The sequence below is a fragment of the Mus musculus genome, chromosome 8, assembly GCF_000001635.26.
Source record: "Mus musculus strain C57BL/6J chromosome 8, GRCm38.p6 C57BL/6J".
NCBI classification, from domain to species: domain Eukaryota; kingdom Metazoa; phylum Chordata; class Mammalia; order Rodentia; family Muridae; genus Mus; species Mus musculus.
In genome coordinates, this window is record NC_000074.6 from 125,545,595 (window position 1) to 125,564,508 (window position 18,914).

At 49.2% G+C, this 18,914-nt stretch overlaps 1 protein-coding gene and 1 long non-coding RNA gene across 5 annotated transcripts in view; one reads left to right on the forward strand and one right to left on the reverse strand.

The window, feature by feature from the left end:
- Window positions 1–18,914, reverse strand: part of Sipa1l2 (signal-induced proliferation-associated 1 like 2) — a 151,796-nt gene that overhangs the window by 127,527 nt on the left and 5,355 nt on the right. The window lies entirely within an intron of this gene.
- Gm51602 lies at window positions 10,815–17,927 on the forward strand. Its single transcript, XR_003947613.1, has 3 exons — window positions 10,815–13,002; window positions 13,080–13,448; window positions 13,610–17,927. It is a non-coding gene; the product is annotated as a predicted gene, 51602 (long non-coding RNA).

Here is an 18,914-nt window from a genome sequence, read left to right on the forward strand (position 1 = left end):
TCACACTACTCCCATCTTGGCTTTGGTCTTTTCCTATGTCCCATGAACCACTATTTAAATGTGTGATGAAAGTGTTAGATGTCACTTCAAAAATATGTGGAGTACTTGAAGTTTATGACAATTGTTTCTGAGGGAGTGGGCTCAGAAACGTTTAGAGATTCCGAGGAAGCCAATGAGGAAGGGAGGCCAGCTGAGGAAGGGAGCTCTGAAGGCAGTAAGGATGTGTCTGTCACTAACCAGGGTAAGCAAGCACAGGTGCGTCTGAGGAGACCTCAGCCAGAGAGGCAGGCAGGGGTGCTGCAGACCTCTGGCCCTGTGAGGAGTGTACGAGCACGGGAGGGTCATCCCTGGATGTGTTCCCCAGGAGGAATAAAGGATGGACTCTGTCCAGAGGCCCAAGGCTGGGAGACTAATGGACAGCAACTATCAAACAAGAGAGTCTTGTGCAGTCATGAAAGTGCCCCATCGTGCTGTCTGATGTGGTAGCAACCAGCTGCGCGTGACCACTGAGCGTGTGACTGCGGGCAGCAAAAGGGGCAGCGTCTGCATTTTTAAGTGCAGTTTGTACTGACCAACATCATCACGTTGGCTGAAAGTGGCCTCTTCAACACCTTCCTGTCTGCTGGCCAGTCTAGAACACTATGGTGACAATTCAAAGGAATTCAATTCAAGAGCACCATGGGCAGACCCAGCAGACCCAGCAGGTATGTGTGACTGCCAGAGGACTGCAGCAGGAGGGACCCTAACCCTTAATAAAGGACACTGCGAGCACAGGGCACTTCTGGTTTAGGGGTCAGGTTGGAGCCAGGGTTAGGGTCATGGCAAGGAGTGTGGAAAAGGTTACGATTAGGATTAGGGTTAGGGGTTAGCGTTAGGATTGTGGTTGGTGTCAGGGTAAGGAGTTATGGTTAGGCTTGTGGTTAAGATTACAGTTAGGAGTTAGGGTCAGGATTAGGCTTAGGGTTTAAGGTCAGGGCTAGGGTTAGGATTAAGGTCAGGTTATGGTTATAGGATTAAGGTTATGAGTATGGTTGGGTTTAGGGTTATAGTTGTGGTTAGGGCCAAGGGTTATGGTTAGGATTAGCGCTAGGGGTTAAGGTCAAGGGTTATGGTTAGCATCAGGGTCAAGACTTATGGCTATAGTTAGGGTTAGGGAATGGTGCTCTTCAAACGGTTCCATCCAGCAGCCAGGGGAACCAGCGCCCTTCCACAGACCCTGTATCCCAGAGCTGAAAGGGGGGGGGGGGGGCTTCTGAGGTAGCCAAACAACAGGGTCATTCCCAGCAAGGGTCAGGGAAGTTTCTCCAAGCCTGTGTCCTAATGTTCACTATCACCAATCACACAGACCTTCGCCTTGAGCCCAACATGGATATTCTGACTTTAAAGCCCTCGCTTGGCTCTCCTTCCTGGTTGTCCTGAATGCCCCTGTCCCTGACCCCACTCCCCCGCCCCCGACCACCCAGCTCCTGCATTCTCTGCACAGCAGCCAGCCTGAACAGCCGTGCTTTCCAGCACACGTGGAAGATCATTCATGCCCAGAAGACTTACTTACGAGTGCCCAACAGCCTGTGCTGGGACTAAGCACACTCTGTCACTAGAAGCTCAAGAGCTTCCCTCAGGCATGCCATCTCCACCTGAATGGAAACCTGGGAGTCTGCTGCTCAGACTCACCCTACGGGATCACCACAGCATCCTGACCATGGTGGGACAGTGACTTCAGGCCTCACACTCCACTCATCCTACTGAGGTTACAGTGACTTGTGAGATACTGTTTCTAAGTTAGAACAAGAGCACAGAAAACAGCATTTCTGGTTCTCCACTGATATGGCATGGCTACAAACTGCCTGGACACTCCCTGTCTGTTTCCTTAGTCAGGGATGGCTGCCACCTGCTGACTGGAGATGATGCCAGGCTGGGCTCTGCCACTCCAAAGACACACTCATGTTTCACACTCGGGACACCAGGAAGTTGGTGTAGAACACTGAGTGTGTCACCGGCATCCCATGTACTCTTAATGACCTAACGTCACACTTGTATATAATCTGAATTTGGGCATTTTTGCCCCTCATTCCCTCTTTCCTGCTGAAGCCATTGTCTCCACAGTCCCCTCCCATTTCTGTGGCTTTTGTTTTTTGGCCTAGGGAGGTCAGAGGCCCATAAACTCCTCCCCCAGGCATGGGGAATGAAGGCCATTCCTGTGCAGCAGCAACAGTGAGCTCTCAATGCATGGCCACCACAGACCACGTCCTGCCTGCCACAGAACTCCTTTCCAGCCCCTCTCTGTGTCTCTTGAACCTCAGGGAAAATGTGGAGAATGGTCCATGACACCCTGTTTAGGGACCGAGGGCTCTGTCGGTTACCCTCTGCACCTTGACCAATTTGGAGCCTCCACAAGTGCAGTGGCTTCCCTTATGACACAGAAGGGGCTTCACAATCTACAGATGTCTCAAGTCCAAACACTCTGAATGGATAGATTTGAAAAATGGACTTCAGAACTCAAAGGTAATGTTTAAACCAGGCCCTCCTACAGCACGTAGGCTAATTCACAGAGAGACAATTAGCCTTTGACACTGCATTTAATTTAATAAGCCATTTCAGAGTTTTAATGGAAGCATTCACAGGCATGAGAGAGGAATGAACTATTTTTTAAGACCTTATAACTTACAAATTAGCTAATTTTTATTTTTAATGTAAATGTCAAAGAGCAAGGTATCAAAGGGCTGGCAATTATACAGCTAAAAAGACCCTCGGAATTTTCTGAGTCAAGACATCTGTGTTCTCAGAGATAAGAGAAGGCTGCAAGGCTGTTTTCACTAAGTACCAAAAATCTATGCTTTGTAACAACTTGGGAAAGAAGATGTGGCCCTTCACCCTGGTGTCCTGGAGATCGAATCTCAGGAAGGACACCTACAGGAGGCACATAAAAGCCAGCAGGTGGCTCCTTACTAACAGTGAAAAAAATTAAACAGCCAGAATTAACTGTGGTGCTTCTAAACTAAGCATATATATATATATATTATGTTATATATAATACATAAATATCCACATATGGAATTCTGAAGTAGGAAGCTTAAAGGAGAGAAAACACTTGGAAGGTTAAAAACCCCAGTGCCTAAATCTAACAAACAAGAGAACAGCCCTGGACAGGACCTCCAGATAGGAGATTACACTGAGACCCTCGGGTCACCAGGGTTTTCTGTAGGGACAGAAAGCATTTATTAGACATTGAAGTTTTAAAGGTGTCTTTAAAACTCTCTAAATACACTCAAAAGAAGAAAAAATAAGAAGGAAGATTATATAGGGAAAGAAAACGAATCCAAAATACTAAAACGACTGATCATTTTTAATGGACACACGTTAACTCGCTCACTCTAATATATTAATAGCATGTTTTATCTCTTACAAAATTAGTACATTCCACTCAAAAAAATCTAGAAAGCAAAAGAAAAAAAAATACCCATGTCTGCAACTAACATCCACAGTAAATGTTTAATGTAGTTTAATATAGTCTTGTGCTAACAATATGTGCATATCTCATTTTCCTGGGACACTGAGACCATACATGCTGCTTAGCATTAACATTCTGTGAACGTTCTCCCACACCATTAAATAGCAAGGTATTAAATTGACATAAATGACTTGATAGTGTGGAGTATCATAATTTATTGTCCCACTGCCAACACTCTTCACCTCACAATCGATCTTTATTCAGTACTTTTATACAGAAGCCAGCTGTGGCTGTTTAATGGGGGCAAACTCCCACACAATTACTGAGCTTCTTCCACTTGGCTCAGTGCTCAGGAAGCTCACCCTAGACGCTGCGGAGCCTGGAGGGGTGGGTACAGTCCCTCCTGCGTTCTTCCCCAGGCTTCCCCCCAGGATGGAGCAGGACTGCCTATGTCAAGGTCTTCAGCATACACAGGGGTTAGCTGGTCCTGAGTCCTAGGCCAGCACCCCAAATCTGAGGCTTCCCAACAAATTAAGTCCAGCCACTTGCCCAAAAACTAAATTGAAGCATAACAGTGAGAAAGATTATTTAAAATTACATAACTGTATGTGTATCTGTGCTGAGAAATGTGCATATAAACATGTGTGTATGTGTATGTACATCTGTGGAGAGGTATGTGCACATGCCTACAGCTGTCCTCAGAGGCCATGAGATCCCCTGGACCTACAGCTATGCTGGTTGCGAGCCACCCAACTTGAGTGCTGAAAACCAAACTTCAGTCCTCTGCAAGATCACTTAGCAAGTGCTTTTTTCTTTTCTCTTCCCTTTCTCTCTTTTTTCTTTCTTTCTTTCCTTTCCTTTCCATTCCTTTCCTACTCTCTCTCTCTTTCTTCTTCCTCCCCACACCCTCTCCCCCTTCTTCTTCTAGAGTCATGGTCTCTCTATGTAACCTTGGCTACCTTGGACTTTTCACTGTAAATGAGGCTGGCCTAGAACTCACACATATCTGCTACCTGCTAAGTCCTGGGGCTGAGGATGTGTGCCAGTATACCTGGGTAGCAGCATGTGCTCTTAGCCACTGAGCCCTCCCTCTCCAACAAGGTAGGAAGGCGAGGACGAGGATCTCAGCCCACCTCTGGGCACTGACTTCAGCTGAAGGTTTAAAAGAGGAAGAACTGGGCCACTGTGAGAAGTGTATTAATTTTGCATTTATTTATGTGGTGAAGGGGTGCACATGTGCTACAGATGGCCTGTGGAGGTCAGAGAACAAATGTTGGCAGTCAGTTCTCTTCGTCTACCAGGTGGATTCCAGGGACTGAACTTGGGTCACTAAGCTTGGTACTGTCTTTAACCACTAAGCACCTCACCAGTCTGAGTGGACACATAAGCAGCCTTGGTGTGGTCTGCTTGGTCCTATCGCAATACTGATAGAGAAATATCTCTCAGTTCCCCCAAGAGATGGTCCATCTTGGTGGGAGATCAGGGTGAAATAAAGCCCTAGTCTCTACATTGGGGCTATTTGTCTGAGACTTCACTGTTCCCAGAATCCATGGTGACTGAAGTTTGGACAGTAACTTGAGACTCTCTGGTACCCATGGTCTGGAGTAGGAAGCTGTAAAAGCTGCACAATGAAACAAGCTGTTTGTGTCCCAGACTTGGAAGGGGTAAGTCAGGCCCCCTGGGTTTAGGCAGATGCTCCTTAAATGATCAACAGGCTTATGTGTAACCAGGTGGCTGAGAGGCCAGACTTTCAGCCGTCAGTGACCCACGTCCAAGGGAGGAGCCCAGTCTTTTAGCAAAGGCGTTTCTAAGTGCAGCTGCACCCCGCCCTTGTACCCACCACTAGCTTGGAATATACAGAAAAAGGTTGCCTCAGCTTCTCAGCAGGGATATAAGTCCCAGAGGGAAATGATACAGGGGACAGACCACATGCAAACACAGTAAGGACTCCAAAATAACAGAATAAACACAAAGGGATGCCCTGGAACCATGAATATACACGCTCTCCTCAACATGCCCTCTCAGTACAGGCTTTCCCCATCATGACGGACTTCTTCAAAAGCTACTTATTATACAGCACAGTGACCTGAGCAGGTGACTCGCAGTCATAAAGGGCTTCATTCCCACATGTTCTGCTACAGGGGAATAATCATCACCGTAGCAAAAGCGCACAGCCAATCAGCACAGGCTCGTCTGGGCAGGTGGACCCCGAGGTTCCATTCTAAATCCACAGCCCCCAAATAAAGCTTCTGAGAGGCCCGCAATCCACCAGCTACACAGGAGAAACCAGCCTTCCTAAAGTCACGGTGGTATCTAACCCCAACCCACACCCACTCTTCAAAGGGAGTCACCTCTTCCCCATTACTGCTCTACATTTTACACTGCTCCTCTGAGAAGCAATTTGGGATGATCATTCCCCTTAAACCACCAAAGACCTGTCTTCCTCTTGCAGAACTGGAATTGCAACTAGCTGACTAAGATTATAAAGACAGATGACTGAGATCTTTATAGTTGGCAACTGAATGCAAAAACATGAACAATCTGGAAGCATGGTGCTCACAGGACAAATCTTACCCCCAAGAAGGAGTAAAGAGAATCCAATATCCTATGTTTTACTCTGAGAGCAGAAGTTTGAAATGACTTCACTGAACTTTCTGAAGTTGCCTCAAAACCTCCTTTCTGATCCAGTCCAACAGTGCTGGACTGGAATACTAGCCGTAAGGGCAGAGGCAGGAGGATCATAAATTCAAGGCTAGCCTGGTCTACACAACAGGACCCGGTGTCAAAAAACACCAATTAACCAACCCCTCTTCCATTTTTATCAACGTGCCTTTAGGACAGAGTCTTTGAGAAGTATTAAGCATTCTACATATGTAAGAACTATGTAGATGGACACATCTCCTGCCAATGATATACAAATCCAACCCCAATCCAACCCCAATTAATCACCAAGCAAGAAGCAAGCAAGCTTATCCCGGCACAATCTTTACATAGCTACTTGGTGCTTTTTGGAATGTGTAACTGCATTTCACTGGGGGTGGGTGGGTCTTCAGACTCATTTGAATGGTTACAGCCACTAAGGAGAGTTACAGGACTCATCCCGCCTTAAGCTGTCAGCATTGTTTGCTTGGGGCTACTGTGGTTCCAGAAATGTAAATGGCATCTGTTAAAGGCAGCAACTCTGTGGGGTCTTAACTTACGATTAATCCCATGTGGTGTGCACCATGGCACATGCGGAAAGGTCAGAGGACAACTTTGTGGAGTTGGTTCTTCCTCCCACTGTTACATGAGTTCTTGGGGTCACTCAGGTCACCAGGCTGTGCAGCAAGCAGCAAGTGCTTTTATCTGCTGAGCCACCGCACCAGCCCTGTCTGTGTGTTGGTGGGGGTTTTTTTGTTGTTGTTGTTTTGTTTTGGGGTTTTTTGGTTTTAGTTTTTCGAAACAGGGTTTCTCTGTATAGCCCGGGCTGTCCTGGAACTCACTCTGTAGACCAGGCTGGCCTCGAACTCAGAAATCGGCTTGCTTCTGCCTCCCAAGTGCCGGGATTAAAGGCGTGTGCCACCACTGCCTGTCTGTGTGTTTTTAATGAGCAATATTTATTCTGTTCTCAGAAGCACTGGCCTGTGAGGGGCTGGAAGAAAACAGAGTACATCAACCCTTTGCCGGGAGTGAGGGTACAAAGCTGTCCTGTGCAGAGCTATCCTGTGTGATGCTGGAGGAAGACACAGGAACCCCTGGCAGGTGTAGGGCCAGCCCTGGGCTCTTAGAGGCTAACAAGGGATCAAAGACTGGGTGATGTGAGGATGGAGGATGGAGGAGGGAAACTCCTCTCCCTGAGTTGTACCACAGAAATTCACTGTAACTGATAAACAGAGAAGCATTTGTCTGATTCCTGGATCCTTCCTGGCTTCAAACACGAAGTGGGAAAGGGCACACGCATTTCACCGAGACACCAGCCATTCTGACAACCTGGGGCAGCTTCGTACAGCCCTTGGAGCATCCCATGCACCTCTGTGTCCTGTCTGTAAGTCCATCTCACCAGAGCCCAGGGCAGGCCACAGAGTGGAGGGAATATGCCTGTGGGCAGCAGCCCTGCCTGGCATTTCCAGAGGCGCTCAGGAGGAGCTCATGCTGACAGGGGCCTGAGCTGCATCCTGGGGGCACGGGACAATTCTCTACTCACTCGAAGGGCAGTGAGAGATCCTCATGGTATGCACTGAGTGAGATGGCACACACCAGCACTTGGGAGATAGAGGCAGAGAATCAGGAGCCCAAGGTTATCCGCTTTTATCAACAGCTTGAATCTGAGGTCAGTCTGAGCTATATGAGAGACCCTGTCTCAAAATAAATTGCTATTTGAGAACAAAAAAGACAAACTGCCAAAATGTTTTTACTCTGCCAAATTAATTCACCCCAATTGAGAGGGCCCAAGCCTCCAGGTCCCAGGACCATTCTATATCCACTAGACACAGCCTGCTCCTGAGCCTCAGGCAGGGAAGTATCTGAACCCAGAACTTCGGGACTCTCCCCAGATTCAGGGTGTGGCCCAGTAGGCCTTTCTTCTGAGTCCAACAATAACAGAAAGAACACTTAGTGGGAGGGTACTATGTAAAAACCACTTCTCCAGGGTTGCCAAGACCTGCAATTTCTCTGGCACCTCCCCAATCCTCCATGAAGACAAGAACTGAGAACTCATGGTCAGCCATACCGGTGGCCAACAAGCCACACCACCTCATTGTCCCCGGGGCTCTGCTGATGCTCCCCTAACAGCACGAGTGGAAGGGAGTCCAGCTAATGAAGGGCAAGTGACAAGGACACTGGTCAGTGTGCATGCCTGTCCACCCATGGACAGTTAAAACACGGCCTTTGGGTTTAATCAGACTCCCAGAGCTCCCAGGTCAGTTTTCCTGCTTTCATACAGGTGTATATTTTACTTAAGACAACGACAGTGTCCTCAGGTTCCATGTCCACCATTAGGCTGTTCTTTTGTTCGCTACAAACTGGACCAGGAAAAAGGCTCAGATGGCAAAGTAATAGCTTACCTCACAAGGACCTGAGTTCAAATCCTACCATGAAACCTAGACCCCACCATATAAAGCCCAGCATGGTAGTCGGTGCTTATATCTTAAGAGCTAGGGAAGCAGACAGGCAGATCTCTGGACTCACTGGCCAGCCAGTGTAGATGATCAGGGCTCCAATACAAGCCCCAATATGACAGTCAGAGATCATGTCTCAAGAGTGGTGGGCAATACCTTAAGAGCCACTGCCAAGACTGGCATCTGTCCTCTGCACACAGGAACACACAAATACAAGGGTATGAACTACATACATGGACACATACGTCCCAAACTACGGCAGCAGGAACATAGTACAGGTCCTGCAGCTCCTTAGCCACAGCCACTGCCCCGAGTCAGATGGAGGGCTCAAGGAGGCTCTCTGCTCAGTCTACACCTGAGCAGCTATGCTCTGATCTTGGGGAGGGTCCCAGGTCCTCACAACTCAACTCCTAGAGAAAGGGGCAAACTCAGCACAATAGCTGCCACACCTGAACAGACAGCAGCGGGGGAAGGGCAGAGGATGAGCTTGGCCTGGGTGTAGCACTCCATGATCCCACCCCCTGCCCCGCCCTGCGGAGGCCTCTAGTAGAGACAAGTGTGGTCAGCACAGTAAATCCCTGCCAGTCAAGGCTCATCTCAAAAAGGGGGAAGGGGATAAACTCACCCTGGCCGACCAAAAGGCTGGGATGCCTTCCAGTCTATGAAAAGTTCTCAAATGTCATTTCAACCAGGGTCCCGCCCCTTTCTAATCAGCTAACAAGCCACCAAGATTCATTCAAGAACATAAATGTTTCTATCTTCAGAGAAAAGGCCAACGGTCGCCCACAGCTGGATAGTCTTAACACACAGCACAGTAGGGCTACTGTCAGACTGAAGATGTAGCTCAGTTGGTAGAGTGTTTGCAGGGAATATTGTGAGGCCCTGGGTTTGATCCCCAGCACTGCATGAAACCAGATGTGGAAAAGCAGACTGGGAATGGAATCCTAGCACCCAGGAGACAGGAGCAGGAAGATTAGAAGCTGGAGATGAGTGTATGCTGAGCTCACTCGATACACGAGACTACCTCAAATTTAAAAGAAAAGAACGTCTATTGCCTTCATGGATGGCTCTGCACGTCCTTAGAACACACAGGAGAACTAAGGCAGGCCCAGGAAAGCTGACCACACCATTACCAGCCCCTGGACACTGACCCAGCCCTCGGGCAACCACAGACGGCCCCACAAGCTCCACAGTGGCCACTACTACGAGCCTGAGCTGACACCTGGAAAGGGCACTGTAAGGTGCTAGCAGCCAGCGGGCCCCTGAAGTCCTCTCCTGCTGGTGGGACAGAGCCGAAATGCCCATGGAACATTTCTGAATGTACGCACACCCCAGAGCCCCTGAGAAAGCAGTCACTGTTACGCCTGTCCTGGAATAGCCACCCCTTCACCTTCTCTGGATTGTAAATGGGAAGCCAGGTCTTTCCTTACACTCTCTGAGCCATGTCCCCAGAAGCATCATTAGGTGCAGTTCCAAGAGTCTGCCCTCACTCATATCCATACTGAGTTTTACTCCCCCTCCTCCACATGGAACCAACTGCGGTCTGCAGCACAGGGCAGTGATGCCTTCAATAGCAAAGACTTTAAGACTGACCAGGAAGCATAGTTAGAAAGTCTACTCTTCCCACGATGAAAGAATCCCAACAGCAACACCAAGCTGCCTTCTACCACCAAGGGCTGAGCCTGCAGACCTGAGCCTGGTCCAGAGGAGCCCACGGAAATCGCAAAGCATGCTCCTGGGTGTCTGACAGACTCCTCCCAGGAACATGGTGAACAACTGCCCCCTGTTCACAGGTACAGAAACTGAGGCTCTGGTGAGAAAGCCGTGGACACCACAGCCATGGACACACACACACACACACACACACACACACACACACCCCTTACAGTGTAGGATAAAAGTAGAGGATGAACCAGGGCCCAGGATCATCAACTGCACTGGTTCACTTTCCCAACAACACATGATGTCTCAGGAGTCACCTGCTATGGAGGCAGGTTTCAGGGAAGCCTTATTCATGAGCATCAATCTCAGACAAGGAGTCATGAAGTCTGGAGTCACCTCCACAGAACTAACATAAGCCAGGGATGGCAGTAACAACAATTCCCAGCTTCCCGGGATCAGGTAAGGTCATCAGAAGAATGCGGGCAAAGTGAGAGGGACCCTTAGCCACCCACCTCACAGACGGTCCTTTCTTCTCAGCAAGCCTGAGTGGGGACCACGGGTCACTTGGTGAGATGGGGATGAAGCCTTATGAAGGAGGAAGGACATGGGAGGAGCCTAGGTTCAGAGTAGCATCGCACAGACCTCAGGCTGTGCAGTACAAAGGAAGGCTTCTTGGATGTCAGCACTATACTCGAGTGGGTCTTCTTGACCAGGGAGAGTACCCACCAGAGCCAACCTGTCCCCGTGCAAGAGTCACACACTGAAAACAAACACGTGAAGCCACCAGGAACTGCAAACATTGAGTAGAAGCTAGAACTGCTCACAGCTGTAGAGGCCGGGGCATCCCAGGCTTCGGCAACTAAGGCGTGGCAAAGGCGCAGCTCTTAGGTCTGAAAGTTACTTGTAATTCCTCCGAGATTTTCCTGCATTCGCCAGTATCACCTCAGCACAGCAGATCTGAAATCTGGTCTTCCCGGTTTAGGTGGTTCGTGTCCTCCACAGATGACATCATCAAACTGAATTCAGGGAGTTGGAGCAACTGTTGTGTTTGAACTAAAAATGAGTCCTCCGCTTCACAAGGACACACCCATGTCTTCTTCTGCCTCAAGTTTTCCAAATAGCACACACAGCTGAACAGCTGAGCTCTACTGACCCATCTTCAGAGGCAAAGCAGTTGAGCCAGTGCCAGGAGCCCCTGCCAGCCCTGTGCAGATGCCAGGACACAGAGGCCAGACTCACCTGAGTCTCAAGAGTGCACAGTGGTAAAAACCAGGCAGGTGGATGGATGCCTGGACAAGGCAGGAAGTCACTGCTTGGCAGGGAATTGGAGTACAAACGACAAAGAGATCAGGTGAGAGAGAGAAAGCTGCTCCCGAAATCGCAGGCCACTGAAAATGATCCCTGAGCCCATGGGGAGAGCAAAGGAAGTGTGTGATCTACTTAAAGGCAGATCTAAAGTTAATATAGTAATATTTCCACACAGAGCTGAGAGTGTGACCCTTGTAACTGAGTTGCTATTTATATCTCCTCAAGAACATGCAACACTTCACAGTAGAAAACTAGAAACTGGGGTGGGGGTGGGGCAAGTTGCCCAGGAAGGGACAGGAGAGGCGTTCTGGGGAGTCAGTACACTTCACACCCTGACTGAAGCATAGGTTACAACAGATTACACGCATGCCCAAACTCACAGGATGAACAACACACTTAAGCTGTCTGCATTTCATTCTAGAAATTTCACCTCAGGTAACAGGAAGTGCTCAGTCATGAAAAGCAAGGATTCCGTACTTACAGCTTATGTTGAAATACAGTTTAAAACAGAGCCAGCGCTGGCATGGTGGTGCACACTTGTAAGCCTAGCGCTCATGGGGCTGAACCAGGAAGGCTGTCATGAGTTCAAGGCCTATCTAAATGAGTGCCATACTTGGAAAGGCTCCAAATCCCAACCATTTTCCAAAGCTCAGCTCAGGCTCAGGCTCCCATTGCTCTCTAAGCACCCTCAGTGCAGGAAGCTCTAATCTGAAACAGCCAGATAGGGAAATCCCGCTGAGAAAGAGCCCAAGGGTTTCTGTAAGGTCTAAAACTGTACGAACCGACTCTGCCGGAGCTGCGGTAAAGGACTCTGTCTGCCCTTGGAGGTCTGGAACTCTGGAGGTTCCCTGCCAACTCAGCAATCCATCAATGGCTCTATCAAGCAGACCTGTAGCCTGTAACCCCTAGTCATTATTAAAACTGTCTGTGAGAGTTGTGGGGGGGGATGGCTCACTGGGAAAAGTGCCTACTGGCAGACATGAGGACCTGAGTCTGATCTCTAGAACCCACATAAAAAGCTGGGCAAGGTGGCACATGTTTGTGATTTCAGCCCTGGAGAATGGAGTCACAAGGACCCCTGAGTCCCTCTGGCCAGCCAGCATAGCTGAAAATAATGTGGAAAGACACTGGCGGTGTCCTTGACTGGCCCAAAGGTCAACACACATGCGCACCCACACACAGAACGAAGCTCTGGTTCTCCTCTGTAAGACACTCCAAATAGCTGCGGCTCCTTTATGACTTTTTTAGTTATCTTTTTTTCTAACTTTACATTTCCCAGAAAGGATGGTTGGATTCAGTTTTTAGCACCGTGAAGCTGGCAGAGACCAGAGACTGCAAGGAAAACTGGCCTGAGGGCTGCTGCAGGAAGGTGGAGCCTCGGTGTGCCCCACCCCCTCCTCAGCCTGTCTCACACACACACACACACACACACACACACACACACACACACACGGTGGCCCGAGCTTTGCCTCCATGACGCAGCACAAGGTAAGGCCTGAGCCCAGCCTCTCCCCACCTGCCAGCCTCAGTGTTCCCTCACTGACTCAACATCCCCTCTGCCCCAGGCTTATTCTAGAGAGAACCAGAAGCTGTGGTGCCAAGCTAAAAGGATGGATTTAGAAAGCGCCACTGAACCAGACGCACGGCAGCCACCAGACATCACCCGGATTTAACTGCCCTAAAATTAGTTGCAAAGCAGTTATGGGGACCGAGTGATTGCGTCAGAGCCCCTGGCTGGCCAGCTGCCAGCATGAAACACACCCACCGCTTTCTCTAGCAGGGAAACAATATTTTGGCACACGGCCAGTTTCAGAGCCCGTCAAATGCAAGCTTCGCTGTTAACGTTTTCTAATTCAGTGACAAGGTGGACACAGTCTATCCGGGCTGCATCTGCGAGGGTGTTATTTTCTTTGTTGAACACATTTATTCTTCGGGTGAGTAGAGAGCTGTGGCTGAATCCTTTTAAATATTTAAATGCCTGGAATTTATTTAGGGCTTCACATTCAGCTGGCTTCAACAAAGATTATGCAAATGTAGCAAAGGAGAAATGAGAAACAAGACCGTTCCCCTCTTACAGTTCTTTTAATCTTGGCAGAGATTTTCAGAGCTGAAGAAATGGCCTCTGAAGGACCAGCAACTCCCAGGCTGGGCTGCTATTACAGGGCACCCAGCACCCCTGACTGAGAAACGCAGCTCCACCCTCAGCCTTGGCACCCCACTCTCAGTAAGCTAGCTGCCTCCACCACTCCCCATACCCTCACCTTTCTTTACCCCCCCACCTTCTTTCTTCCTTCTCTTCAATTTATCTCTCTTGCCATGACGTACTGAAAGCTGCCTTGACTTAAGGCAGTTACAGTGTTCAGTACACGACAGAGCACCACAGCTGGACCCAAGAGACCCAGGTTTGAAACATTAAAAAACGCACAAGATCCAGGAAGAGCACACTTCTCATTAAACCACTGTGTCTTTAACAGCAAACAAATCTCACTGGCCTCATGAAATTCCTATGTAGGAGTTGAAGACACAGCTCAGTTGATAAGAAGCTTACCGTGTAAGCATGAGGCCTGAGATGGAGCCTGTCACCTCAACACACATACAGTAAGCTTTCCTCAGTGGTATGTGCTCGTGGTCCCAGAGTTGGGGACGGGGCGACGGCCTAGCTGAATCAAGTCCCAAACCAAGGAGAGATCCTGTCCCAAAAAGCCCAAGGTGAGTGTTGCTTGTGGAAGGCTGTCCTCTGGCCTCCACAGGCCTGTGCACACACAGGCATGCACAGGTGCTCCCCCGTGAGACAGGAGCAAGGAAGAATAGCAGGAAAGCTTGCACACAGCTGTCTGAAACCGGCCTTGATTCTCATCCAGCTCTTCATTCTCTTTACACGGCAAGCACAGCAGTCTCTTTCATTCCTACCCATCGGAACTTTCAAAATAGAAATCAGACCTGTGATTCACAGAGAAGGCCTTAGAATGGCTCTAAATAAAACCTGGTAGCCAATTGGATGCCCCTACTACTTATTTGCTGTGGCTCTGCTCATAGTGTGGAGAGAGGACCATGGCTCTCAGATTCCACACAAAAGAGGAGCCACGACTCTGCTGCGGTTATGGATGATGATGGTTATGATGACGAGAGACTCCTGGTAGGCTCTAAGCGCAGCTGCTTGTCACAGGCTGGGGATATAGCTCAGGGGGGCAGTGCCTGCCTCACGTGCAGGAGGCCCCGAGTTCCACCCCCAGCACTGCATAAACCTGGTCTAGCAGAGCATGTCTGTAACCCCAACATTCGGGAGATTGAGTTCAAGACCAGCCTGGTCTATATGAGACCTTATCTCAAATAAAAGCAAAAACTGTAGGTATAATTAATAATATTCCAACGGACTTTGCTAGTCATCAATGAAAAACACATAAGCAAGGGAGCACGGCCTATAATCTGCAGACCAAATTCTCAAACATCCCCATTTCTAGAAGGAATCTTAAGGGTTGAACAGGCAAGGGCAACAGAGTGCTAGAAACTCAGAATTCATGTCCCTCCAGTAAGCCGTATCAAGTAGCCCAAGCCAAGGCTTCCAAGAGAACTTAGCCTTCCCCTCAGCCTCCAACAGGACTAGGGCCACCCTGGGGGACCAAACTGACACTGGGAAAGGAAAAGACAGCCCACCAGCTCATAGGAGGTGGCAAGTGTGCCGCCTTGCCAAACCTCAGTACTTTGGGCACAGTATCAGCAGTCTCCCCAGATCCTGCAGAGCCCTGCTAACCCCTCTGCAGGAACTCCTGCCTCCCACAGCTGCACCTACATAGCTCAGTGGCAGCCACTTCCTGTGACCCTGGGAAAGATGCAGGAGGAAGTAGGAAGGCCACTTAGAATGAGTCACAATGGAATCCATAACTTACTTCAAAAAAAAAAGTCAAGGCACAGAGAGCTCCTTCATGTCCAAACCCACAACTACAATCATTTAACCACAATGGTCAGGAACCACTCTTGTGGCACAAACTTCGGAAGCCCGGGGAACACAGCAGGGAGGTCCCCGCCCACAGGATAAAGATGCTCTAGGGAGGAGACACAGAGGCAAGTGCAAAAAAGTGACATCAGGAGAGGTGCAAGCCGGAGCTGTACCCTGCTGAGGAGGACAGAGTGGGAGCACGGTAGGTAGCTGGAAGCCATCTTTCTATACTCCAGGCCTCCTGTAGCCTAAGCGCTGCCAGGCTACTTGCTGAACTTGTCCTTGTGACCAAACGCCAGGAAGAAGCAGCTTAGGGGAGGATGGGCTTACTCTGGCTCCCACGGAATGAGGATATGGACGCGCAGCAGTGGCTTGCTCGCATCTCCATGGCTCAGGAAACAGGAGCTCAGGCTGGTACTAATGGCCAAACTGAAACTGTTCCTGTGGGAAACAAGGACAGTTGGGCATGCAAAACATTGTGCACACCCAGTGATCTGCTGTGTGGGTCTCCACAGACTTCTGAGAGGTGTGGAGTGCCTGGTGCCCGAGTGGTTCGCACAGCTCTGCCTTCTCTGTGCTCTGGGGCGCGTTCTGAGTGTGGCACTGTGGATTCGAGCGGTTATTACCATGGTTATCAGCCATAAAGCCAGGTCCCAGGAACCCACTTTCCAGTCAGGCCCCATTTCCTAAAGGTTCTCAAAGCATCTGGGGACCAAGTATTCAAACATGAGCCTGTGGGGACACTTCACACTAGAGCCATACAGGGAAACACGGGGCCTCCTCGATGAGCTAGGGACAGTGTGTGCCACCATCCTGTCATACAGAATGCCCCACTGTGAGGCTGCACTCTTCACATGCTTCTGACGCATGTCTGCACAGACAGGTGACGTGTCTTATCACTCCGCACTCTGTGCAGTAGGCGGTGTAATGGTGTGAAGCTTTCTCTGCAGCCAAGCTAAACCAGAAGCACCTCCATCCCCGCGCCCAACCAAGGCATCGCAAGTAGTTCCAGGGACCAGGAGAAAGGCCACCAGGAAAGACAACAGATGCACACAGATGCAATGGATAAACACACAGCCCATAGAGAGTGGGGTGTAAGAGAAAACACTTCTACTTCTAACACTTTAAAAACATCTTTCTTAAAACTCATACTTTTGCTCATATTTGATGATGGTCAGGAGATCTTGGCATGATAAAGAGCATAAACAGATCTACGGTACATAAGTATGCATATATTTTATTTTGATTTTTGAGGCAGGGTCTTACTGTGTAGCCCTGGCTGGCTTGAAATGTGTCATGTAGACTAGACTGGCCTTGAACTCACAGAAACCCACCAGCTTCTGCCCCTCTTGGTGCTGGGGTTAAAGGCAAGACCCACGATGCCCAGCAGCACATATGTATACATACAGACACATGTATATATTCAGACACAAGTATTCTTGTATGCGTATGAATATATACAGGCATTCAGAGAGTTGACTTTACAGTGGAAAGAGCCTGAAGACCCTTCTACAAAACAGCCATTGTTCACTGGATTAAGGCATTAAACACTTGAAACAGTAGCATTTTACTGGATGAATGACCAAAACTGTAATTCCTAAAAATCCCTTATTAGACAGTTCAATACAAAGAGGAAACAGCCCAGAGCTATTCCAGAACCACATGAATCCCATGGTTCCACGGGAATCAAATTTAAAACACGCCCCAGAGCACAGAGAAGCAGAGCTGTGCTGGTCACACGGCACCAGACACTCCGCACCTCCTGGAAGTCTGCGGGAACATGCACAACAGGACTCTGGGTTTGCATAATGTTTTACACGCCCAAGAGCCCACGTGCATAAGGGCGCCATGCCCATGTTCCACAGCCACAACTTCAAACACCGGCTCTTTGCTCTGGTCTTCAGTGTAGGTGTGGCTGCGGTGCTGGCACATCTCTGTGATCCCAGCACTGAGGCTCGAGGGTGAAATCCAGGCTGGCCCAAGGAGAGCCTGGCTCCAAAGCACCCAACAGAAAAGGTGTAACTGAACACACAGTGTCCACCTCACCTAACTGGCAAGGGCCTCGTCTGGGTGTGTCTGGGAGGTCAATTCCAGGGCATTTGCTGGGTAGGGAAGACCTGCCATGAGTGTGGCTGGCAGCATCCCACGGAACAGGCCAGGATGAAATATGAGGGAAATGGGAAGAGTCTGCTCCACATCGGGCCCCTCCACTCTTCCTGCCTGTCCTGAGGTGAGCTGCTAGGCCACGCCTTCCCTCCCATGACAGCCTTAGTGATGGGAAGCTAACTAATTTTCCTACTTTGGACTTCTGACTTCACCACAAATAAAAGGGGACATTCCTCAGAGGAAGGGCACATACACCAAGTGGGAAACCCGCAGACAGAGTTCCAGACGCTCCTACAGCTGAGGGATAGTAGTACACAAGGAAGAGATGCGAGCTGTAATGTCCTCACTGAGAGCTAGAATCTTATCACCCAAGAGACAAACCTCTGTGTTCTAATTTGGTGTTAACTGAAGTGGGTCTTCACACTCACCCTAAATGTGAGCAGTACTATCACACGGCTGGGGTTTCCACGCTGCTTAAAAAGAAGAAAGTAGTCTGAAGACCAGCATTATCTCTTTTTCTGACTAGATAGAATATGACCAGTGGCCACACACTTCTGATCTGCCTTTCCACCATGCTCACTATGAACCCAAATAAGCCCTCCCTTTCTCAAGCTGCTTTCATTACAGCAACAATCAGTGTATCTGACTGTCCATCCACTAAAAGGGACACCACCAGGGAAGCACCGGCTCTTCCCCTAACTGCAAGGGACATAAGATGATGCAAATCTTAGGGCAGGAGCAGCGGTCTAGCTCTATCCCCTTTTCCATGTCCTTTCTGTTGGGTCTTTAGAAAGCCACAGGGTCCCCTAATGTATAAGAGCCAGTCAGTCATTAAGCATATATTTCCTAATCACTAACTACATACAAAGCAGGTCTAACGAGGGACACAGTAAAACACAGACTCACTTCTGACTTAGAAAATCTCAGTCAGCAGAACTCGTAAAGCAAGTTAGGTGCCATCTTTCATAATAGCCTGTGAGAAGGGGAAAGAGACTCAGCCAGTTACTAAAACCAAGCACTTCACATGTCCTAGTGCTTGGCTATAAGAACATGATTCCTTGGAGCCCCCAAAAGGGAGCCCCTATGGCTAAAGATGACCCACTGGGTGCCTAGGCAATTGATCAATCCCACCAGGGGTACAGGAAGCGGTATAAAGGGTCAGCTAAGGTACAGGCGGCACATTCTTTCCTTCACGTTTATTTAGAGGAGGGGAGGCGCACATACATGTCCCATGTGTGAAGGACAGAGAATGACTTTCAGGAGTCGGCTCTTTCCTTCCACCACATGGGTCCAGGGTTCAAACTCAGGAGTCAGACTCGGTGGCCAGTGTCATTACCCACCCCAGCCCGGGGCAACA